Source organism: Mesoplodon densirostris, chromosome 2 (assembly GCF_025265405.1).
Source record: "Mesoplodon densirostris isolate mMesDen1 chromosome 2, mMesDen1 primary haplotype, whole genome shotgun sequence".
Taxonomy (NCBI): Eukaryota; Metazoa; Chordata; class Mammalia; order Artiodactyla; family Ziphiidae; genus Mesoplodon; species Mesoplodon densirostris.
The window spans coordinates 100,012,967-100,039,551 of record NC_082662.1 but is presented as its reverse complement, the minus strand read 5'-3'; positions in this window follow the sequence as shown (position 1 = coordinate 100,039,551).

Here is a 26,585-nt window from a genome sequence, read left to right as displayed (position 1 = left end):
AAAGCACAGATCCCCAGTGTTTAGAGGACAGTGTTCTTTTTGCTCACGTTGGCTCCTGCAAGCTTTGTGCAAGTTCCTCCAGGAACACTTTCACAGCTGTCTGTCACAGGCTGCTAGTTGAATGATGGGAAACTTTGACTGTGTTAAAGATGAAATTCACCATCCATGCAATTTACCATCTAAGACTTCTCTTGGATATTGAGTCTTCAGTAGACCAGAGTACCAAAATAGTTAAATTGGACAGATTCTGCCAAGCAGTTGTTGTCTAGGTGGAGACACAGATATATGGTTCTTTCTACTCTGCCATCTTCCTGGAAGCCTCTGAATTTCCTTCATGTCAAAGGGTAATTTTTCGGGATACAGTATTCCAGGTTGATGGGGTTTTCCTCTCATATTTTAAATATTTTATTCCAATCTCTTCTTGCTTGTAAGGTTTCTGAGGAAAAGTAGATTGTAGTTTTTTTTCTGTGGTTTCTTTAGAGATTTTTTTCTTTATCCTTTTTTCTGCAATTTGAACATGATATGCCTAGGTGTAGGGGGTTTTTGGTTTTATTTTGGTATCAATTCTGTTTTGTGTTTTCTAATCTTACTGGACCTATGGTATGCTAACATTAATTTGGGGAAATTCTCAGTCATTACTGCTTCAAATTTTTCTTCTGTTCCCTTCTCTCTTTCTTTTCCTTTTGGTAATCTTATTATGTGTACCTTTCAGTTTTTGTGGTTTCCCCAAAGTTGTTGGACATTCTGTTATTTTTCCAGTCTTTTCTTTTGCTTTTTTAGTTTTTGGAAGTTTCTGTTGATATATTCTAAATATCAGATAGTCTTACTTCAGCCATATCTCATCTACTAATGAACCTATCAAAGGCATTTTTAATTTCTGTTACAGTGGTCTTGATTTCAAGCATTTCTTTTTGGTTATTTCTTTGTATGTCGATCTCTATGCTTACATTACCCATTTGTTCTTGCATATTGTATATTTTTCCACTAGAGTCTCTAGCATCATTGTTTCTTTAAATTCTTAGTCTGATTATTCCAATATCTCTGCCATAGCTAAATCTGCTTTGATGCTCTGTTGCTCCACCTGTTTTTTTTTTATTTCTTTTAGTATGCTTTGTAATTTTTTGTCAAAAAACAGACATAATGTACTAGGTAAAAGAAACCCAAAATAGGCCTTTAGTAATGTGGTGGTAAGATGTGGTGAGAGGGTAAGCATTCTGTAGTACTATGATTTGGTCTCAGTCCTTTAGTGAGCCTGTGCCAACTTTGCAAGTGCCTTTGTAAAGCTGTTAACTTTACAAGTGCCTCTTAGTTCTTCCCCCTCTTAAGTGGGACAGGATGGTTATAGCAGGCTGGATTTAGGTATTTCTTTTCTGCCATACTGGTTTGTGTATTAACCAGAGTTCTTCACATAAACAGAACTAATAGGAGATACACACACATTTATATATAGTGAATTATTTTCAGGAATTGGCTTGTATGATATGATTATGGAGGCTGAGAAGTCCCACAATCTTCCATCTGCATGCTGTATATTCAGTAAATCCAGTAGTGTGTTTCTGGTCCTAGTTTGAAGACCTGAGAACTAAGAACACTAATGGTGTAAGTGCTAGTCCTAAGACAGGAAGAAGCTGATATCCCAGCTCTTTCACACAGGCTGAGATAGAGCAACTTCTTCCTTCCTCCATATTTTTTTTTTCTTTTCACCCCTCAAAGAATTGGATGAAGCCCATTTACATTAGGGATGGCAATCTGCTTTACTCTGTCTACTGATTCAAATGCTAATCTCAACCAGAAACACCCTCACAGAAATTTCCAGAAAAAAAATTTACGGAAATTTCTGGGCATCGTGGGATGTAGTCAAGTTGACACATAAAAGTAACCATTACAGTTAGGCTCTGAAAAAATCCTGGTAGGTTAGGTTCTGGTAGGGTTGTTTCTCTTGAGCACAGACCTTGTTAAGAAGAACAGAATTCTCTAGCATATTTCAAAATGTTACTTTCATCCAACTCATCCTGGAAACACAAGGGGATTCTTTCTCTACTACTCACTATGTGAACCTCATAGAGCTCTGGAGGTGACTGTCAAAAGTGTGGGAGACAACCTTATGACGGCCCCCACCCAGCCCAGGACTTTTAACTCTCAGACTTGTCCACACTAAGTATCTAGCAATTTGTCAAAGTTTAGGTTTTTCTATTCCTGTGCTGGTTCCCACAGAGATTCCTAATCATGGGTTTCTGCTCTAGTAAGTTGTGATTCTCTGTATCTGTGTGTCTATCTCTCCAGTTTTGGAGGTGGTGGTTTGCCCTGTGAACCCACTTCTCTGATCGATCTAAGAAGAGTTGTTTAATTTTTAGTTTCAGCTTTTTACTTATCAAAATGTAGTAAAGCCTTCCAATCACCTTACATACCAGACTGAAATTTAACTGACTTTTAAATTCCAGCTATCCTTTTGAATGTAAAGTGGTATCTCATTATTTTTTTCATTGTAGTTTAGATTTGCATTTCCCTTGTGACTAATAGTGTCGGGTATCACCTCATGTGCTTATTGGCCATAACTATATCTCTCTTTCTTTTTTTATAAATTTATTTATTTATTTTTGTCTGCATTGGGTCTTCATTGCTGTGTGCGGGCTTTCTCTAGTTATGGCCCACAGGGGCTGCTCTTTGTTGTGGTGCATGGGCTTCTGATTGTGGGGGCTTCTCTTGTTGCAGAGCACCGGCTCTAGGTGCTCAGGCTTCAGTAGTTGTGGCTCACAGGCTTAGTTGCTCCACAGCATGTGGGATCTTCCCAGACCAGGGATCAAACCTGTGTGCCCTGAAGTGGCAGGCAGATTCTTAACCACTGAGCCACCAGGGAAGTCCCAAGTATATCTTTCTTATGAGAGTTGTCTATTCAAATTATTTTTCCACTAAAAAATTAGGTTGTCACTTTATTACTGAGTTGGAAGGGTACTTTATATGCTCTAAATATAAAGTTATCCTGAGATAAATGATTTGTAAATATTTTCTCCATTTTATAATTTGTTTTACATCCTTGATGGTATTCTTTTATGTACAAATTTTTTAATTTTAATGAAGCCCAATTTGTCTACTGTTTTATTGTTGCTTGTGCTTTTGGTGTCGTATATAAGAATCCTTTGCCAAATCGAAGGTAACAAAGGTTTACTCCTATGTTTCCCTCTAAGAATTTTATAGCTTTTACTCATACATTTAGGTCTTACCCATTTTGAGTTAATTTTTGTGTATGATATAAGGAAATAATCCAACTTTATTCTTTTGCATGTGGCTGTCCTGTTGCCCAGTGCAACTTATTTAAAAATCATTATTTCACCCATGAATGGTCTTGGCACCCTCATTAAAAATCTGTTGACTATAGATGTATGGGGTTATTTCGGGACTCTCACTTCTATTCCATTTTAATCTAGATATATCCTTGTGCTACTGCTACACTTTTGATTACTATTGCTTTATAGTAAGTTCTGAAATTAGCAAGGGTAAATTCTCCTACTTTATTCTTCTTTTTCAGGATTGTTTCCACTATTCTTGGTCTCCTGAAATTCCTTATGAATTTTAGAATTGGCTTATCAGTTAGCAAAAAAAAGTCAGCTGGAATTCTATAGGAATTATGTTGAATCTGCCCATCTGTTCGAGGGCTATTTCCATCTTCACAATATCAAGATTTTCAATCCATGAATTTGAGAATGTTTTTTCATTGATTTAGATTGTCTTTAATTTCTTTCTACAATGTTTTGAAGTTTTCAGAGTCTAAGTTTTATACTTATCTTGTTAAATGTATTCCTACGTATTTATTCATCTTGATGCTATTATGAATTGAAATGTTTTCTTAATTTCATTTTCAGATTGATAATTACAAGTGTATAAAAATCCAATTGGGGCTTCCCTGGTGGTGCAGTGGTTGAGAGTCTGCCTGCCAATGCAGGGGAGCGGGTTCATGCCCCGGTCCGGGAGGATCCCACATGCCGCGGAGTGGCTGGGCCCGTGAGCCATGGCCGCTGGGCCTGCGCATCCAGAGCCTGTGCTCCACAACGGGAGAGGCCACAACAGTGAGAGGCCTGCGTACTGCAAAAAAAAAAAAAAAAAATCCAATTGAAGAGAAGTCAAAACTAAGGTGACAGAGTAGAAGGACCTTGGACTCACCTCCTCTCATGAGCACACCACAAACACAACTAAATGCTGGACAGCCATTGATAAAAAAGACTAGACCCTGCCTGAAAAGATATTCTACATCCAAGAACATAAAGAAGAAACCACAACAAGAGGGTAAGAGGGGCACATTCATGATATAATCAAATCCCATAACCCATGGTTGGGCAATCCACAAACTGGAGAATAATTATATTGCAGAAGTTCTCCCACAGGAGTGAGAGTTTTAAGACCCACATCAGGCTTCTCAGCCCAGGGATCTGGCATCAGAGGAAGAAGCCCCCAAGCATTTGGCTTTGAAGGCCAACAAGGCTCCTATGCAGCAGCTCCATAGGACTGGGGGGGAATGAAAACTTCACTCTTGGAGGGAACGCACAAGGTCTCATGCATACTGGGACACAGAGCAAAGTGAGTGACTTCATAGGAACCTGGGCCAAACCTACCTGCTGGTCTCAGAGAATCTTCTGGGGGAGGATGGTGTGACTGTCACTCTCCCTGGGGATGCGGACACTGATGGTGTGACTGTCACTCTCCCTGGGGATGTGGACACTGATGGTGGAGATTTCAGGAAGTGTTCAGCTAGTTGAACTCTCGAGGAGGCAAACATCTTACTTGGATCATCAACATCAAGACCTGGTCCTACCCAACAGCCTGTAGGCTCCAGTATTGGGATGCCTCATGCCAAAAAACCAACAGAGCAGGAACACAGCCCCACCCATCAGGAGACAGGCTTCCTGAAGACTTCCTGAGCTCACAGCCACCTCTAGACACACCTCCTGACCAGGCCTTGCCCCACCAGAAGGCCAAGACCGAGCTCCACCAACCAGTGAGCAGGTACCAGCTCTTCCCAACAGGAGACCTGCACAAGCATCTAGACCAGCGTTATTCAGCAGGTGGCAGGCACCCGAAGCAGGAAGACTACAATCTGGCAGCCTGCAGAACCAAGTCCACAAACACAGAAATTAGACAAACTGAGATGGCAGAGGAATATGTTCCAGATGAAGGAACAAAATAAAACTCCCAGAAGAACATCTAAGTGAAGTGGAGATAGGCAATCTACCAGAGAAAGAGTTCAGAGTAATGATCATAAAGCTGATCCAAGATCTCAGAAAAAGGATGGATGCACAGTGCAAGAAGTTACGAGAAATTTTAACAAAGGATTGGAAAACAAAGAATAACCAGAGTTGAAGAATACAATAACTGAAATGAAAAAAATACACTAGAAGGAATCGATAGCAGAATAAATATGGCTGAAAAATGGATAAGTGACATGGAAGCCAGAATGGGGGAAATTACTGCTGTGGAACAGAAGAAGGACAAAAGAATGAAAAGAAATGAGGACAGTTTAGGAAACCTCTGGAACAACATGAAACATACCAACATTCACATTACAGAGGTCCCAGAAGGAGAAGAGAGAGAGAAAGGGCCTGAGAAAATTTTGAAGAGATAAGAGCTGAAAAATTCCCTAACATGGGAAACGAAGCAGTCACCCAAGTACAGGAAGAACAGAGAGTCTCAGGCAGGATAAACCCAAGGAGGAACATGCAGAGACACATATTAATCAAATTGACAAAAATTAATGACAGAGAAAATATTAAAAGCAACAAGAGAAAAACAACAAATAACATAAAAAGGAACCCCTGTAAGATTATCAGCTGATTTTTTCATCAGAAACTATGCAGGCCAGAAGGGAATAGCATGATATATTTAAAGTGATGAAACGAAAACACCTAAAACCAAGAATACTCTATCCAGCAAGGCTCTCATTCATATTTGACAGAGAAATAAAGAGTTTTACAGACAAGCAAAACCTAAAAGAATTCAGCACCACCAAACCAGTTTTACAACAAATGGTAAAGGAACTTCTCTAGGTGGAAAAGAAAAGGCCACAACTAGAAACAAGAAAATTATGAAATGGCAAAGCTCCCTGGTAAAGGGAGGCATACAGTAAAGGGAGGAAATCATCCACACAAAAATATGATATCAAAACCCGTAAGTGTGAGAGGTGGAGAGTAGAAATGCAGGATGTTTGAAATACATTTGAACTTAAGAGATCATCAGGACTTCCCTGGTGGTCCAGTGGTTAAGAATCTGCCTTCCAGTGCAGGGGATGTGGGCTTGATATCTGGGCGGGGAACTAAGATCCCACATGCTGCAGGGCAACTAAGCCCGTGCACTCTATAGCCTGTACGCCACAACTAGAGAGCCTGCATGATGCAACTACTACTGAGGCTGGGTGCCACAACTAAAGAGAAACCCATGTGCCACAATGAAATATCCCACTGAGAAGGAAAATTGGTCAGTTTTGCTAATAATAAGTTATTGTCTCTGGTTCAGCTATCTTTTTTCAAACTTTTAGGTGCAATACTCTATATTTTGAAGAAAATGGTAATCTCTTACTTGTTTTTGGAAACATTCTTTGAAGAATAGAGACTAAAATATGTTTAGAAATATATTATTTGCAAAATTTTCATTGATAAATAAAAGATAGGCTCAGAAAAAAAAGAAAGATCCCACAATGAAGACCTGATGCAGCCAAATAAGTAAATAAATACTTTTTAAAAAAAGAAACTAAGATTGTCACCTTAAAACAATCTTGTATTTGTATAGACTGCTATGTCAAAACCTTATGGTAACTGCAAACCCCAAATCCATAATAGATATACACACAAAAAAGAAAAAGGAATCCAAACACAACACTGAAAATAGTTATCAAATCACAAGAGAAGAAAAGAGGAAGAAAAAAAGACCTACAAAAACAAATCCAAAACAATTAATAAAATGGTGATAAGGGCATACATATTGATAATTTCTTAGAAGTAAATGGATTAAATGTTCCAACCAAAAGACATAGACTACTGAATAGATACAAAAACAAGACCTGTATATTAGCTGTTTGCAAGAGACCCACTTCAGATCTAGAGGCACATATAGACAGACTGAAAGTGAGGAAAAAGGTATTCTACACAAATGAAAATCAAAAGAAAGCTGAAGTAGATATACTAATATCAGACAAAATAAACTTTAAAATAAAAACTGTTACAAGAGAGGGACTTCCCTGGTGGTGCAGTGGTTCAGACTCCATGCTCCCAATGCTGGGGGCCTGGGTTCAATCCCTGGTCAAGGAACTAGATCCCACATGTATGCTGCAACTAAGAGTTCACATGCCACAAATAAGGAGCTGGTAAGCTGCAACTAAGGAGCCCGCCTGCCACAGCTAAGACCTGGCACAACCTAATTAATTAATTAATTAATTAATTAATTATTTTAAAAGACTGTTACAAGAGAGAAAGAACACTAAATAATGATCCAGTTATCAATCCAAGAAGAAGATATTACAATTGTAAATATATATGCGCCCAACACAGGAGCACCTCAATATATAAGGCAAATGCTAACAAATATAAAAGGAGAAATTGACAGTAACACAATATTAGTGGGGGACTTTAACACCCCATTTACAGCAATGGACAGATCATCCAGAGAGAAAATCAATAAGGAAACACAAGCCTTAAATATCACTCTAGACCAGATGAACTTAATTGATCTCTATAGAGAGTTTCATCTGAAAGCCACAGAATACACATTCTTCTCAAGTGCAAATGGAATGTTCTTCAGGAAAAATAACATGCTGGGCCACAATGTGAGCCTTGGTAAATTTAAGAAAATTGAAATCATATCAAGCATCTTTTCTGACCAAAATGCTATGAGATTAGAAGTCAACTACAAGAAAAAAAATTGCAAAAAACACAAATACATGGAGGCTAAAAAATATGCTACTAAACAACCAATGGATCACTGAAGAAATCAAAGAGGAAATCAAAAAATACCTAGAGACAAATGAAAAAAACATGACAATTCAAAACCCATGGGATTCAACAAAAGAAATTTTTAAGAGAGAAGTTTATAGTGATACAAGCTTACCTCCAGAAACAAGAAAAATCTCAAATGAACAACCTAACCTTACACCTAACGCAACTAGAGAAAGAAGAACAAGAAAAACCCAAACTTAGTAAAAGGAAAGAAATCATAAAGATCAGAGCAGAAATAAATGAAATATAGATGAAGAAAACAATAGAAAAGATCAATTAAACTAAAGGCTGGCTCTTTGAAAAGATAAACAATATTGATAAACATTTAGCCAGACTCATCAAGAAAAAGTGGGCTCAAATCAATAAAATTAGAAATGAAAATGGAGAAGTTACAACTGACACCACAGAAATACAATGGGTTATAAGAGACTACCACAGCAACCATATGCCAATGAAATGGACAACCTAGAAGACATGGACAAATTCTTAGAAAGGTACAATCTCCCAAGACTGACCCAGGAAGAAACAGAAAATATGAGCAGACCAATTGCAAGTACTGACATTGAAACTGTGATTAAAAATCTTCCAACAAACAAAAATCGAGGACCAGATGTCTTCACAGGTGAATTCTATCAAACATTTAGAGAAAAGTTAACACCTATCCTTCTGAAACTCTTCCAAAACATTGCAGAGGACAGAACACTCCCAAATTCACTCTATGAGGCCACCATCACCTTGATAACAAAACCAGACAAAGATACCACACAAAAAAAGAAAATTATAAGCCAATATCACTGATGAACATAGAGGCAAAAATCCTCAACAAAATTCTAGCAAAGAGAATCCAACAATGCATTAAAGGATCATACACCAGACCAGGGGGAAGATGGTGGAAGAGTAAGACGTGGAGATCACCTTTCTCCCCACAGATACACCAGAAATACATCTACACGTAGAACAACTCTTACAGAACACCTACTGAATGCTGGCAGAAGACCTCAGACCTCCCAAAAGGCAAGAAACTCCCCACATACCTGGGTAGGGCAAAAGAAAAAAGAATAAACAGATGCAAAAGGATAGGGATGGGACCTGCACCAGTGAAACGGAGCTGTGAAGGAGGAAAGGTTTCCACACACTAGGAAGCCCCTTCACGGGTGGAGACTGCAGGTGGAGCAGTGGGGGAGCTTCGGAGCCACGGAGGAGAGCACAGCAACAGGGGTGCCAAGGGCAAAACAGAGAGATTCCTGCACAGAGGATTTGCCGGCCGGCACTCACCAGCCCGAGAGGCTTGTCTGCTCACCTGCTGGGGTGGGCAGGGCTGGGAGCTGAGGCTTGGGCTTCAGTCTTAGCGCAGGGAGAGGACTGGAGTTGGTGGCGTGCACACAGCCTGCAGGGGGTTAGAGCACCACGGCTAGCCGGGAGTGAGTCTGGAGAAATGTCTGGACCTGCCGAAGAGGCAAGAGATGTTTTCGTCCCTCTTTGTTGCCTGGTGTGTGAGGAGAGAGGACTAAGAGTGCTGCTTAAAGGAGCTCCAGAGACGGGTGCGAGCCGCGGTTAAAAGCACAGTCCCCAGAGATGGGCATAAGATGCTGCTGCTGCCGCCACCAAGAAGCCTGTGTGCAAGCACAGGTCACTGTCCACACCCCAGTTCCTGGAAGCCTGTGCAGCCCACCAATGCCAGGGTCCCGGGATCCAGGGACAACTTCCCCGGGATAGAACACACGGGGTGCCTCAGGCTGGTGCAACGTCACGCTGGCCACTGCCAGCTCAGGCTCGCCCGTCAACCCAGACCCCTCCCTCCCATTGGCCTGAGTAAGCCACACTCCCCAAAGCAGCTGCTCCTTTAACCCCGTCCTGTCTGAGCAAAGAACAGACGCCCTCCGGCGACCTACATGCAGAGGCAGGGCCAAATCCGAACCTGAGCCCCAGGAGCTGTGAGAACAAAGAGAAAGGGGAATCTCTCCCAGCAGCCTCAGGAGCAGTGGATTAAAGCTCCACAATCAACTTGATGTACCCTGTATCTGTGGAATATATGAATAGAAAATGAATCATCCCAAATTGAGGAGGTGGACTTTGAGAGCAAGATTTATGATTTTTTCCACTTTTCCTCTTTTTGTGAGTGTGTATGTGTATGCTTCTGTGTGAGATTTTGTCTGTATAGCTTTGCTTCCACCATTTATCCTAGGGTTCTATCAATTCGTTTTTTGTTTGTTTGTTTGTTTTTAATTTTTAATTATTTTTATTTTAATAACTTTATTTTACTTTATCTTACTTTATTTTATTTTACTTTATCTTCTTTCTTTCTTTTTTTCCTTCCCTCCTTCCTTCCTTCCTTACTCCCTCCCTCCCTTCTTTCTTTCTTTCTTTCTTTCCTTCTTTCTATCTTTCTTCTTTCTTTCTACTTCTACTACTTCTTTCTTTATACATTTTATCCCTTTTATTCTGAGCCGTGTGGATGAAAGGATCTTGGTGCTGCAGCCAGGAGTCAGTGCTGTGCCTCTGAGGTGGGAGAGCCAACTTCAGGACACTGGTCCACAAGAGACCTCCCAGCTCCACATAATATCAAACAGCGAAAATCTCCCAGAGATCTCCATCTCAACACCAGCACCCAGCTTCACTCAACGACCAGCAAGCTACAGTGCTGGACACCCTATGCCAAACAACTAGCAAGACAGGAACACAACCCTACCCATTAGCAGAGAGGCTGCCTAAAATCATAATAAGTCCACAAACACCCCAAAACACACTTAACAGACATGGACCTGCCCACCAGAAAGACAAGATCCAGCCTCATCCACCAGAACACAGGCACTAATCCCCTCCACGAGGAAGCCTACACAACCCACTGAACCAAACTTAGCCACTGGGGACAGACACCAAAAACAACGGGAACTATGAACCTGCAGCCTGCAAAAAGGAGACCCCAAACACAGTAAGATAAGCAAAGTGAGAAGACAGAGAACCACACAGCAGATGAAGGAGCAAAATAAAAATCCACCAGACCTAACAAATGAAGAGGAAATAGGCAGTCTACCGGAAAAAGAATTCAGAATAATGATAGTAAAGATGATCCAAAATCTTGGAAATACAATAGACAAAATGCAAGAAACATTTAACAAGGTCCTAGAAGAACTAAAGATGAAACAAGCAATGATGAACAATACAATAAATGAAATTAAAAATACCCTAGATGAGATCAATAGCAGAATAACTGAGGCAGAAGAACGGATAAGTGACCTGGAAGATAAGATAGAGGAAATAACTACTGCAGAGCAGAATAAAGAGAAAAGAATGAAAAGAACTGAGGAAAGTCTCAGAGACCTCTGGGACAACATGAAACGCACAAACATTCGAATTATAGTGGTTCCAGAAGAAGAAGAGAAAAACAAAAGGACTGAGAAAATATTTGAAGAGATTATAGTTGAAAACTTCCCTAATATGGGAAAGGAAATAGTTAATCAAGTCCAGGAGGCACAGAGAGTCCCATACAGAATAAATCCAAGGAGAAATATGCCAAGACACATATTAATCAAACTGTCAAAAATTAAATACAAAGAAAACATATTAAAAGCAGCAAGGGGCAAACAACAAATAACACACAAGGGAATCCACATAAGGTTAACTGCTGATCTTTCAGCAGAAACTCTGCAAGCCAGAAGGGACTGGCAGGAGGACATATTTAAAGTGATGAAGGAGAAAAAGCTGCAACCAAGATTACTCTACCCAGCAAGGATCTCATTCAGATTTGATGGAGAAATTAAAAACTTTACAAACAAGCAAAAGCTGAGAGAGTTCAGCACCACCAAACCAGCTTTACAACAAATGCTAAAGGAACTTCTCTAGGCAAGAAACACAAGAGAAGGGAAAGACCTACAATAATGAACCCAAACCGATTAAGAAAATGGAAATAGGACCATACATATCAATAATCACCTTAAATGTAAATGGACTAAATGTTCCCACCAAAAGACACAGATTGGCTAAATGGATAGAAAAACAAGACCCATATATATGCTGTCTGCAAGAGACCCACTTCAGACCTAGAGACACATACAGACTGAAAGTAAGGGGACGGAAAAAGATATTCCATGCAAATGGAAATCAAAGAAAGCTGTAGTAGCAATTCTCATATCAGACAAAATAGACTTTAAAATAAAGAATATTAGAAGAGACAAAGAAGGACACTACATAATGATCAAGGGATCGATCCAAGAAGAAGATATAACAGTTGTAAATATTTATGCACCCAACATAAGAGCACCTCAATACATAAGGCAAATACTAACAGCCATAAAAGGGGAAATCGACACTAACACAATCATACTAGGGGACTTTAACACCCCACTTTCACCAATGGACAGATCATCCAAAATGAAAATAAATAAGGAAACACAAGCTTTAAATGATACATTAAACAAGATGGACTTAATTGATATTTATAGGACATTGCATCCAAAAACAACAGAATACACATTTTTCTCAAGTGCTCATGGAACATTCTCCAGGATAGATCATATTTCGGTCACAAATCATGCCCTGGTAAATTTAAGAGAATTGAAATTGTATCCAGTATCTTTTCCGACCACAACGCTATGAGACTAGATATCAATTACAGTAAAAAAAAAAAACTAAAAAATACAAACAAATGGAGGCTAAACAATACACTACTTAATAATGAAGTGATCACTGAAGAAATCAAAGAGGAAATTTAAAAATACCTAGAAACAAATGACAATGGAGACACGATGACCCAAAACCTATGGGATGCAGCAGAAGCAGTTCAAAGAGGGAAGTTTATAGCAATACAATCCTACATTAAGAAACAGGAAACATCTCGAATAAACACCCTGACCTTGCATGTAAAGCAATTAGAGAAAGAAGAATGAAAAACACCCAAAGTTAGCAGAAGGAAAGAAATCATAAAGATCAGATCAGAAATAAATGAAAAAGAAATGAAGGAAACAATAGCAAAGATCAGTAAAACTAAAACCTGGTTCTTTGAGAAGATAAACAAAATTGATAACCATTAGCCACTCTCATCAAGAAAAAAAGGGAGAAGACTCAAATCAATAGAATTAGAAATGAAAAAGGAGAAGTAACAACTGACACTGCAGAAATACAAAAGATCATGAGAGATTGCTACAAGCAACTTTAGCCAATAAAATGGACAACCTGGAAGAAATGGACAAATTCTTAGAAATGCACAACCTGCCAAGACTGAATCTGGAAGAAATAGAAAATATGAACAGACCAATCACAAACACTGAAATTGAAACTGTGATTAAAAATCTTCCAACAAACAAAATCCCATGAGCAGATGGCTTCACAGGCGAATTCTATCAAACATGTAGAGAAGAGCTAACACCTATCCTTCTCAAACTCTTCCAAAATATAACAGAGGGAGGAACACTCCCAAACTCATTCTACGAGGCCACTGTCACCTTGATACCAAAACCAGACAAGGATGTAACAAAGAAAGAAAACTACAGGCCAATATTACTGATGAATATACATGCAAATATCCTCAACAAAATACTAGCAAACAGAATCCAACAGCACATTAAAAGGATCATACCCCATAATCAAGAGGGGTTTATGCCAAGAATTCAAGGATTCTTCAATATATGCAAATCAATCCACATGATACACCATATTAACAAATGGAAGGAGAAAAACCATATGATCATCTCAATAAATGCAGAGAAAGCTTTCGACAAAATTCAATACACATTTATGAGAAAAACCCTGCAGAAAGTAGGCATAGAGGGAACTCTGCTCAACGTAATAAAGGCCATATAGGACAAACCCACAGCCAACATCATCTTCAATGTTGAAAAACTGAAAGCATTTCCACTAAGATCAGGAGCAAGACAAGGCTGCCCCCTCTAACCACTCTTATTCAACATAGTTTTGGAAGTTTTAGCCACAGCAATCAGAGAAGAAAAGGAAATAAAATGAATCCAAATTGGAAAAGAAGAAGTAAAGATGTCACTGTTTGCAGATGATATGATACTATACATAGAGAATCCTAACGATGCTACCAGAAAACTACTAGGGCTAATCAATGAATTTGGTAAAGTAGCAGGATACAAAATTAATGCAAAAAAATCTCTGGCATTCGTATACACTAATGAAAAATCTGAAAGTGAAATCAAGAAAACACTCCCATTTACCATTGCAACAAAAAGAATAAAATATCTAAGGACAAACCTACATAAGGAGACAAAAGACCTGTATGCAGAAAATTATAGACACTGATGAAAGAAATTAAAGGTGATACAAATAGATGGAGAGATATACCATGTTCTTGGATTGGAAGAATCAACATTGTGAAAATGACTCTACTACCCAAAGCACTCTACAGATTCAATGCAATCCCTATCAAACTACCACTAGCATTTTTCACAGAAGTAAAACAAAAAATTTCTCAATTTGTATGGAAACACCAAAGACCCCGAATAGCCAAAGCAATCTTGAGAATGAAAAATGGAGCTGGACGAATCAGGCTCCATGACTTCAGACTATGCTACAAAGCTACAGTAATCAAGAGAGTATGGTACTTGCACAAAAACAGAAAGATCAATGGAACAGGATAGAAAGCCCAGAGATAAACCCACGCACATATGGTCACCTTTTCTTTGATAAGGGAGGCAGGAATGTACTGTGGAGAAAGGACAGCCTCTTCAATAAGTGGTGCTGGGAAAACTGGACAGCTACATGTAAAATTATGAGATTAGATCACTCCCTAACACCATACACAAAAATAAGCTCAAAATGGATTAAAGACCTAAGTGTAAGGCCAGAAACTGTAAAACTCTTAGAGGAAAACATAGGCAGAACACTCTATGATATAAATCACAGCAAGAGGATCCTTTTTGACCCACCTCCTATAGAAATGGAAATAAAAACAAAAATAAACAAATGGGACCTAATGAAACTTCAAAGCTTTTGCACAGCAAAGGAAACCATAAACAAGACCAAAAGACAACACTCAGAATGGGAGAAAATATTTGCAAATGGAGCAACTGACAAAGGATTAATTTCCAAAATTTATAAGCAGCTCATACTGCTCAATAACAAAAACACAAACAACCCAATCCAGAAATGGGCAGAAGACCTAAATAGACATCTCTCCAAAGATATACAGACTGCCAACAAACATATGATACAATGCTCAACATCATTAATCATTAGAGAAATGCATATCAAAAGTAAAATGAGATATCATCTCACACCAGTCAGAATGGCCATCATCAAAAAATCTAGAAACGATAAATGCTTCAGAGGGTGTGGAGAAAATGGAATACTCTTACACTGCTGCTGGGGATGTGAATTGGTACAGCCACTATGGAGAACAGTATGGAGGTTCCTTAAAATACTACAAATAGAAGTACCATATGACCCAGCATTCCCACTACTGGGCATATACCCTGAGAAAACCATAATTCAAGAAGAGTCATGTACCAAAATGTTCATTGTAGCTCTATTTACAGTAGCCTGGAGATGGAAACAACCTAAGTGTTCCTCATCGGATGAATGGATAAAGAAGATGTGGCACATATATACAATGGAATATTACTCAGCCATAAAAAAGAAATTGAGCTATTTGTAATGAGTTGGATAGACCTAGAGTCTGTCATACAGAGTGAAGTAAGTCAGAAAGAGAAAGACAAATACCATATGCTAACACATATATATGGAATTTAAGGGGAAAATGTCATGACGAACCTAGGGGTAAGACAGGGATAAAGACACCGACCTACTAAGGAATGGACTTGAGGATATGGGTAGTGGGAAATGTAAACTGTTGCAAAGTGAGAGAGAGGCATGGACATATATACACTACCAAACATAAGGTAGATAGCTAGTGAGAAGCAGTGGCGTAGCACAGGGAGACCAGGTCGGTGCTTTGTGACCGCCTGGAGGGGTGGGTAGGGAGGGTGGGAGGGAGGGAGACGGAAGAGGGAAGAGATATGGGAACATATGTATATGTATCACTGATTCACTCTGTTATAAAGCAGAAACTAACACACCATTGTAAAGCAATTATACTCCAATAAGGTTGTAAAAAAAAGGATCATACACCATGATAAAGTGGGATGAGATTAGAATCAATATTGTTAAAATGATTATAATACCCAAAGTAATCTATAGATTCCATGCAATCCCTGTCAAAATTCCCGTGGCATTTGTAACAGAACTGGAAAAAATTTTTTTTTAATTTGTATGGAAACACAAAAGACCCCGAATAGGTAAAGCAATCTTGAGAAAGAAGAATAGAGCAGGAGGAATCAGACTCCCTGACTTCAGACTATATCACACAGCTACAGTAATCACGACAATATGTTACTGGCACAAAAACAGAAATATACATTAATGGAGCAGGAGACAAAGCCCAGAAATAAACCCATACGTCTATGGTCACCTAATCTATGAAAAAGGAGGTAAGAATATAAAATGGAGAAAAGACAACCTCTTCAATAACTGGTCCTGCAAAAACTGGACAACTACATGTAAATGAATGAAATTAGAACCTTCTCAGTTGCCATACACAGAAATAAGCTCAAAATGGAATAAAGACCTCAATGTAAGACCGGATTGTATAAAACTCCTAAAGGAAAAACATAAGCAGGACACTCTTTTACATAAATCGCAGCAACATCTTTTAGGATCTGTTTCCTAGAGTAATGGGTATAAAACAATAAAAAAAATTTTTTTTAAAGGAAACCATTGACAAAATGAAAAGACAACCTACGGAATGGGAGAAATTATTTGCAAATGATGCAACTGACAAAGGATTAATCTCCAAAATATACAAATAGCTCATATAGCTCAATAACAAAAACCAAACAACCCAATCCAAAAATGGGCAAGAGACGTTAATTTACATTTCTTCAAAGAAGACATACAGATGACCAACAAACACATAAGAAGATACTCAACATTACTAATTATTTGAGAGATGCAAATCAAAACTACAATGATATATAACCTCAAACCAGTCAGAGTGGCCATCATAAAAAAAAAAAGTCTACAAACAATACATGCTGGAGAGAGTTGGAGAAAAGGAAACCCTCCTACACTGTTGGTGGGAATGTAAATTGGTATGGCCACTTTGGAGAACAGTATGGTGGTTCCTTAAAAAACTAAAAATAGAGCTGCCATATGATCCAGGAATCTCACACCTGTCATATATCTGGAGAAAACCATAATTTAAAAATATACATAGGGCTTCCCTGGTGGTGCAGTGGTTGAGAGTCCGCCTGCCAATGCAGGGGACACGGGTTTGTGCCCTGGTCTGGGAAGATCCCACGTGCATGGAGCGGCTGGGCCCGTGAGCCATGGCTGCTGAGCCTGCACGTCCGGAGCCTGTGCTCCGCAACGGGAGAGGCTACAACAGTGAGAGACCCGCGTACCACACACACAAAATATATATATATATATATATATATATATATATATATATATATACACATATATACACACACATACATATATATATATATACACACATACATATATATATATATATATACACACATGCACCACAAAGTTTGTAGCAGCACTATTTATAATAGCCCAGACATGAAAGGACCCTAAATGTCCACAGACAGATAAATAGATAAAGAAGATGTGGTATATATATACACAATGGAATATTACTCAACCATAAAAAAGAATAAAATTATGTTGTTTAAGGAACTTCCACACTGTTCTCCATAGTGGCTGTACCAATTTACATTTCCACCAGTAGTGTAGGAGGGCTCACTTTTCTTCACAAACTCTCCAGCATTTATTGTTTTGTAGATTTTTTGATGATGGCCACTTTGACTGGTGTGAGGTGATACATCATTGTAGTTTTGATTTGCATTTCTCTAATAATTAGTAATGTTGAGCATCTTTTCATGTGCTTCTTGGCTATCTGTATGTCTTTGAAGAAATGTAAATTTACGTCTCCAGCACATTTTTTGATTGGGTGGTTTTTTTTTTTTTTTGATATTGAGCCACATAAGCTGTTCATAAATTTTGGAAACTAATCCTTTGTCAGTTTCGTTGTTTGCAAATATTTTCTCTCATTCTGTGGGTTGTCTTTTTTTCTGTTTATGCTTTCTTCTGCTGTGAAAAAGCTTTTGAGTTAAATTAGGTCACATTTTTAAATTTTTGTTTTTATCTCCATTACTCTAGAAGATAGACTGAAAAAGATGTTGCTGTGATTTATGTCAAAGGGTATTCTGCCTGTGTTTTCCTCTAAGAGTTTTATAGTATCCAGTCCTACATTTGGTCTTTAATCCACTTTGACTTTATTTTTTTGTATCATGCTAGGGAGTGTCCTAATTTTATTCTTTTACATGTAGCTGTCCAGTTTCCTCAGGACCACATATTGAAGAGACTGTCTTTTCTCCATTGTATATTTTTGCTCCTTTGTCATACATTAGGTGACCATAGGCGTGTGGTTTTATCTCTGGGCTTTCTATCCTCTTCTGTTGATGCATATTTCTGTTTTTGTTCCAGTACCATACTGTCTTGATTACTGTAGCTTTGTGGTATAGTCTACAGTCATGGAATCTGATTCCTCCAGCTCCATTTTTCTTTCTCAAGATTGCTTTAGCTATTCGGGATCTTTTGTGTCTCCATACAAATTTTAAGGTTTTTTGTTGTAGTTCTGTGAAAAATACCCTTGGGTATTGGATAGGGATTGCATTGAATCTGTAGATTGCCTTGAGTAATATAGTCATTTTGAAAAAATTGACTCTTTCGATCTAAGAACATGATTATTTCCTTCCATTTATATCATCTTTGATTTCTTCCATCAGTGTCTTATACTTTTTGCCATACAGGTCTTTTGTCTCCATAGGTAGGTTTATTCCTAGGTATTTTATTCTTTTTGATGTGATAGTTAATTTATTGTTTCTTTCATTTCTCTTTCTGATCTTTCATTGTTAGTGTATAGAAATGCAAAAGACTTTTTAAAAAACATTTTTACTGGAGTATAATTGCTTTACAATGGTGTGTTAGTTTCTGCTTTATAACAAAGTGGATCAGTTATACATATACATATATCCCCATATCTCTTCCCTCTTGCATCTGCCTCCCTCCCATCCTCCCTATTCCACCCTTCTAGTTGGTCACAAAGCACTGAGCTGCTCTCCCTGTGCTATGAGACTGCTTCCCACTAGCTATCTATTTTACATTTGGTAGTGTATATATGTCCATATATACACTACCACTCTCTCACTTTGTCCCAGCTTACCCTTCCCCCTCCCCGTGTCCTCAAGTCCATTCTCTACTAGATCTGTGTCTTTATTGCCATCTCACCCCTAGGTTCTTCATGACCTTTTTTTTTTAGATTCCATATATATTTCTTAGCATACGGTATTTGTTTTCCTCCTTCTGACTTAATTCACTCTGTATGACAGACTCTAGGTCCAACCACCTCACTACAAATAACTCAATTTTGTTTCTTTTTATGGCTGAGTAATATTCCATTGTATGTACGTGCCACATCTTCTTTATCCATTCATCTGTCGATGGACACTTAGGTTGCTTCCATGTCCTGCCTATTGTAAATAGAGCTTCATTGAGCATTGTGGTACATGACTCTTTTTGAATTATGGTTTTCTCATGGTATATGCCCAGTAGTGAGATTGCTTCATCCTATACTACCCAAAGCAATCTACAGGTTCAATGCAATCCCTATCAAACTACCACTGGCATTTTTTCACAGAACTAGAACAAAAAATTTCACAATTTGTATGGAAACACAAAAGACCCCAAATAGCCAAACCAATCTTGAGAAACAAAAATGGAGCTGCAGGAATCAGGAATTTTGTTCTTCAGAAACAAAAACGGAGCTGCAGGAAACAAAAACGGAGCTGCAGGACTTCAGATTATACTACAAAGCTACAGTAATCAAGACAGTATAGTACTGGCACAAAACCAGAAATATAGATCAGTGGAACAGGACAAAAAGTCCAGAGATAAACCCACGCACATATGGTCACCTTATCTTTGATAAAGGAGGAAAGAATATACAGTGGAGAAAAGACAGCCTCTTCAATAAGTGGTGCTGGGAAAACTGGACAGCTACATGTAAAAGAATGAAATTAGAACAGTTCCTAACACCATACACAAAAATAAACTCAAAATGGATTAAAGACATAAATGTAAGGCCAGACACTATCAAACTCTAAGAGGAAAACATAGGCAGAACACTCTATGACATAAATCACAGCAAGATCCTTTTTGACCCAGCTCCTAGAGAAATGGAAATAAAAACAAAAGTAAACAAATGGGACCTAATGAAACTTAAAAGCTTTTGCGCAGCAAAAGAAACCATAAACTGGATGAAAAGACAACCCTCAGAATGGGAGAAAATACTTGCTAATTAAGCAACTGACAAAGTATTAATCTCCAAAATTTACAAGCAGCTCATGTAGCTCAATATCAAAAAAAAAAAAAAAAACAACCCGGGGCTTCCCTGGTGGCGCAGTGGTTGAGAGTCCGCCTGCCGATGCAGGGGAGACGGGTTCGTGCCCCAGTCTGGGAGGATCCCACATGCCGCGGAGCGGCTGGGCCCATGAGCCATGGCCGTTGATCCTGCGCGTCCGGAGCCTGTGCTCCGCAACGGGGGAGGCCACAACAGTGAGAGGCCCCCATACCGCAAAAAAAAAAAATAAACCAAGAAAAAACAAAAAAACAACCCAATCCAAAAATGGGCAGACATAAATAGACATTTCTCCAAAGAAGATATACAGACTGCCAACAAACACAAGAATGCTCAACATTATTAATCATTAGAGAAATGCAAATCAAAACTTCAATGTGATATTATCTCACACTGGTCAGAATGGCCATCATCAAAAAATCTACAAACAATAAATGCTGGAGAGGGTGTGGAGAAAAGGGAACCCTCTTACACTCTTGGTGGGAATGTAAATTGATACAGCCACTCTGGAGAACAGTATGGAGGTTCCTTAAAAAACTAAAAATAGAACTACCATGCAACAGATTTCTCTGTATTAATTTTGTATCCTGTAACTTTACCAAATTCATTGTTGAGCTTTAGTAATTTTCTGGTTGCATTGTTATGATCTTCTATGTATATTTTCATGTCATGTGCAAGCAGTAAGTGAATTAAGTCAGTCAGAGAAAGACAAATATCATATGATATCACTTATATATGGAATCAAAAAAATGATACAAGTGAACTTATTTACAAAAGAGAAGCAGACTCACAGACTTAGAGAATGAACTTATGGTTACCAGGGGGGAAGTGTGGGGAGGAGTGATAGATTGGGAGTTTTGGATTGACATGTACACACTGCTATCTTCAAAATAGGTAACCAACAAGGACCTACTGTATAGCATGGGGAACTCTGCTCAATTTTCTATAATAATCTAAATGGGAAAAGAATTTGAAAAAGAATAGATACATGTGTGTGTATATATATATATATAGATATATATATATATATATATCTGAATCACTTTTCTGTACACCTGAAACTAACACAACATTGTTAATCAACCATACTCCAATATAAATAATTTTTTAAAAAAGAATGAAATAATGCCATTTGCAGCAACATGGATAGACCAAGAGATGGTCATACTAAGTAGATTAAATCAGACAAGGCAAATGTCATATGATATCATTTATATGTGGAATCTAAAAAAATGATACAAATGAACTTGTTTACAAAACAGAAACAGACTCACAGATATGGCGAACAATCTTATGGATACCAAAGGGGAAAGGGGGGGTGAATTATGAATTTGGGAGTAACATATACACACTATTATATATAAAATAGGTAAACAACAAGGACCTACTGTGTAACACAGGAATGTACACTCAGTATTTTGTAATAACCTATATGGGAAAAGAGTCTGAAAAGGAATCTATCTATCTATCTGAGGATCTTTGTTTTACACCTGAAACTAACACAACATTTTAAATCAACTATACTTCAATAAAAAATAAATGTAACAAAAATATCTTTCTAACAGCAACAGCTAAAATAAATCCAATTCATTTTTGTAATTGATCTTGTATAATGTAACCTTGCTGAATTAATTGACTAGATCTAATATTTATTTTAAGAAAATTCCTTTCACTTTTCCATCTGGATTCCTTATATTTCTTTATCCTGTCTAATTTCCTAGATATTACCTCAATTATAATATAGAAAAAAAGGAGCAAGAGCCATTTATGTAAGTTATATAATTTGTTGGCATATAATTGTTCATTGTGTTTTTCATAATTATATTTATTTATGTAAGATCAATAGTAACATCCCCTCTTTCTCTTGTGATTCTAATAATTTGAGCCTTCTCTTTTACAGTTTGCCAAACTACATGTTTGTCAAATTTTTGTTCTTTTAAAAGAACTACCTTTAGATTTTATTAATTTATCTCTAATGCCCTTCTATTCTATCATTAGTTGCCACTCTAATCTTATTATTACCTTCCTTTTCCTTGCTTTAGGCTTAATTTTGCTATTCTTTTTCCAGTGTCTCAAGGTAGAAAGTTAGTTGTTGATTTGAGATATTGCTTCTTTCATAATGTAGGTATTTACATCTCTAAATTTCTCTCAAAGCACTGCTTTATCTGCATGCCATAACATTTGCTAAGGTTTGTCTTGATTTTCATTAAGCTCAGTATTTTCTGAGGTACCCTTTGATTTTTATTTTGAACGATTGATTATCTAGGCGTGTAGTTTAATTTCCAGATATGTGTGATTTTTCTGAATTTTCCCATTATTTCTAATTTTATTCTACTGTGGTTGGAGAATATATTTTATGTTATTTCTATTCTCTTAAATTTATTGATGTTTACTTCATGGCCTAGCATATGTCCTGTACTGGAGAATGTATATTCTGTTGTTTCTGGGTGGAATATTTTGTAGAAGTCTGTTAGGTCTAGCCTGTTTGTAGTTTTGTTTCAGTCTTTTGTTACTTTGTTGATATGCTTTCTAGTTCTATTCATAGTATTTTTTAATAAATTTATTTATTTTTGTATGCGTTGGGTCTTCGTTGCCGTGCGTGGGCTTTCTCTAGTTGCGGCGAGCGGGGCCTACTCTTCATTGCAGTGGCTTCTCTTGTTGTGGAGCACGGGCTCTAGGTGCTCAGGCTTCAGTAGTTGTGGCTCGCGGGCTCAGTAGTTGTGGCTCACAGGCCTCAGAGTGCAGTCTCAGTAGTTGGGGCGCACGGGCTTAGTTGCTCTGCGGCATGTGGGATCTTCCTGGACCAGGCCTCGAACCCATGTCCCCTGCATTGGCAGGCGGATTCTCAACCACTGCGCCACCAGGGAAGCCCCTATTCATAGTTTTAAAAAGAAATGTGGCTGGGCTTCCCTGGTGGTGCAGTGGTTGAGAGTCTGCCTGCCGATTCAGGGGACACGGGTTCGTGCCCCGGTCCGGGAGGATCCCACGTGCCGTGGAGCGGCTAGGCCCGTGAGCCATGGCCGCTGAGCCTGCGGGTCTGGAGCCTGTGCTCCACAACGGGAGAGGCCACAACAGTGAGAGGCCCGCGTACCACAAAAAAAAAAAAGTGTAGCTGATGTACAATATTATATAAGTTACAGGTTTACAATGTAGTGACTCACAGTTTTTAAAGGTGATACTCTACTTATAGTTATTATAAAATATTGGCTATATTTGTCATGTTGTACAATGTATCCCTGTAGGTTATTTTATACATAGTAGTTTGTAGCTTTTAATTCCCTACCCATATTGCCCCTCCCCCTTCCCTCTCCCCCCTGATAACCACTAGTTTGTTCTCTATATCTGTGAGTCTGCTTCTTTTTTGTTATATTTACTAGTCCCTTGTATATTTCAGATCCCACATATAAATGATGCCATACTGTGTTTGTCTTACTCTTTCTGACTTATTACACTTAGTATAATGCCCTCCAGGTCCACCCATGTTGCTGCAAATGGCAAAATTTCATTCTTTTTTATGGCTGACCAGTATTCCATTGTAAATATATACCACATCTTCTTTATCCATTCATCTGTTGCTGGACACTAAGGTTGCTTTCATATCTTGACAATTGTAAATAATGCTGCTATGAACATTGGGGTTCATGTGTGTTTTTGGATTAGTGTTTTTGGTCTTTTTGGATATATACCCAGGAGTGAAATTGCTAGGTCCTATGGTACTTCTAAATTTAGTTTTCTGAGAAACCTCCATACTGTTTTCCAAAGTGGCTGCACCAATTTGCTTTCCCACCAACAGTGTACAAAGGTTTCCTTTTCTCCGTGTTTTAGGCAACATTTGTTATTTGTGTTCTTTTTTTTTTTTTTTTGCGGTACGCGGGCCTCTCACTGTTGTGGCCTCTCCCGTTGCGGAGCACAGGCTCCGGATGCGCAGACTCAGCGGCCATGGCTCACGGGCCCAGCTGCTCTGCGGCATGTGGGGTCTTCCCAGACCGAGGCACAAACCCGTGTCCCCTGCATCGGCAGGCGGACTCTCAACCACTGCGCCACCAGGGAAGCCCTTGTGTTCTTTTTGTTGATAGCTATTCTGACATGTGTGAGGTGATATCTCACTGTGGATTTGACTTGCATTTCTCTAATGATTAGCAATGTTGTGCATCTTTTCATGTACCTGTTGGCCATCTGCATGTCTTTTTGGAAAAATCTCTATTCATGTCTTCTGCCTAATTTTGAAATGAGTTTTTTTTTTAATATTGAGTTATATGAGCTGTCTATATATTTTGGATATCCACCCCTTAATGGTCATTTCATTTGCAAATATTTTCCATTCAGTATGTTGTCTTTTTATTTTGTTGATGGTTTCCTTTGCTATGCAAAACTTTTAAGTTTAATTAGGTCCCATTTGTTTATTTTTGCTTTTGTTTACTTTGCTTTAGGAGACAGATTCCAAAAAATGGTGCTACAGTTAAGGTCAAAGTGTCTTCTGCCTATGTTTTATTCTAGGAGCTTTGTGGTTTCTGGTCTTATGTCGTTACTCCATTTTGAGTTTTCTTTTGTATATGGTGTTAGAGAATATTCTGTTTTCATTCTTTTACATGTAGCTGTCCAGTTTTCTCAGAGAGTGTCTTTTCTCCATTGTGTATTGAAGAAAGGGTCTTTTCTCCATTGTGTATTCTTGCTTCCTCTGTTGTAGATTAATTGCCCTTAGGTGCATGGGTTTATTTCTGGGCTTTCCATTCTGCTCCATTGATGTATATTTCTGTTTTTGTGCCAGTAATATAGTGTTTTGATTACTGTAGCTTTGTAATATAGTCTGAAGTCAGGGAGCATGATACATCCAGCATGTTTGTGGGGTTTTTTTCTCAATATTGTTTTGGCTAATCAGGATCTTTTGTCTTTCCATATAAATTTTTAAATTATTTGTTCTTGTACTGTGAAAAATGCCATTGGTATTTTGATAGGGATTGCATTGAATCTTGATTGCCTTGGGTGGTAAGTTTATTTATTTTTTACTTTTTATTTTTTGGCCACACCACACTGCTTTCAGATCCCAGTTCCCAGACTAGGGATTGAACATGGGCTACTGTAGTGAAAGCACAAAATTCTAACCACTAGACCACCAGGAAACTCCCTTGTATGGTTATTTTAACAATATTAATTCTTCCAATCCATGAACATGATATATCTTTCCATCAGTTTGTGTCATCTTCAATTTCTTTTTTCAGTGTCTTATATTTTTCCAAGTAAAGATCTTGTACCTCCTTATGTAGGTTTATTTGTATATATTTAATTCTTTTTGATGTTATTGTAAATAAAATTGTTTCCTTAATTTCTCTATCTGATGGTTTGCTGTTAGTGTATAGAAATGAAACAAGTTTCTGTATATTAATTGGGTATCCTTCAACTTATACAAATTCATTGATGAGGTCTAGTGATTTTTTCAGTGGCATCTTTAGGCTTTTCTATGTGTAATATCATGTTATCTATAAACAAAAACAGTTTTACTTCTTCCTTTTCAGTTTGGATTTCTTTTATTACTTTTTCTTGTTTGATTGCTATGGCTATGACTTCGAACACTGTTGAATAAACGTGGCAATAGTGGGCATCCTTGTCTTATTTCTGATCTTAGAGGTAATGCTTTCAGCTTTGCACCATTGAGGATGATTCTAGCTGTGAGTTTGTCATAAATGGCCTTCATATGTTGAGTTATATTCCCTCTGTGTCAACTTTGATGAGAGTTTTTTAATCATTAATGAATGTTGAATTGTGTCAAGTGCTTTTTCTGCATCTATTTAGATGATCATGTAATCTTTTTTATCCTTTCTTCTGTTTATATGGTGTATCATATTGATTAATTTGCAAATGGTGAACCATCTTGTGTCCCTGGGTTAAATCCAACTTGATCATGGCATAGTCCTTTTTATATATTATTGGATTCAGTTTGCTAGTATTTTGTTGAGGATTTTTGCATCTATATTCTTCAAAAATATTGACCTGGGGCTTTCCTGGTGGTGCAGTGGTTGAGAATCTGCCTGCTAATGCAGGTGACACGGGTTCGAGCCCTGGTCTAGGAAGATCCCACATGCCATGGAGCAACTAGGCCCATGAGCCACAACTACTGAGCCTGCGCATCTGGAGCCTGTGCTCCACAACAAGAGAGGCTGCGATAG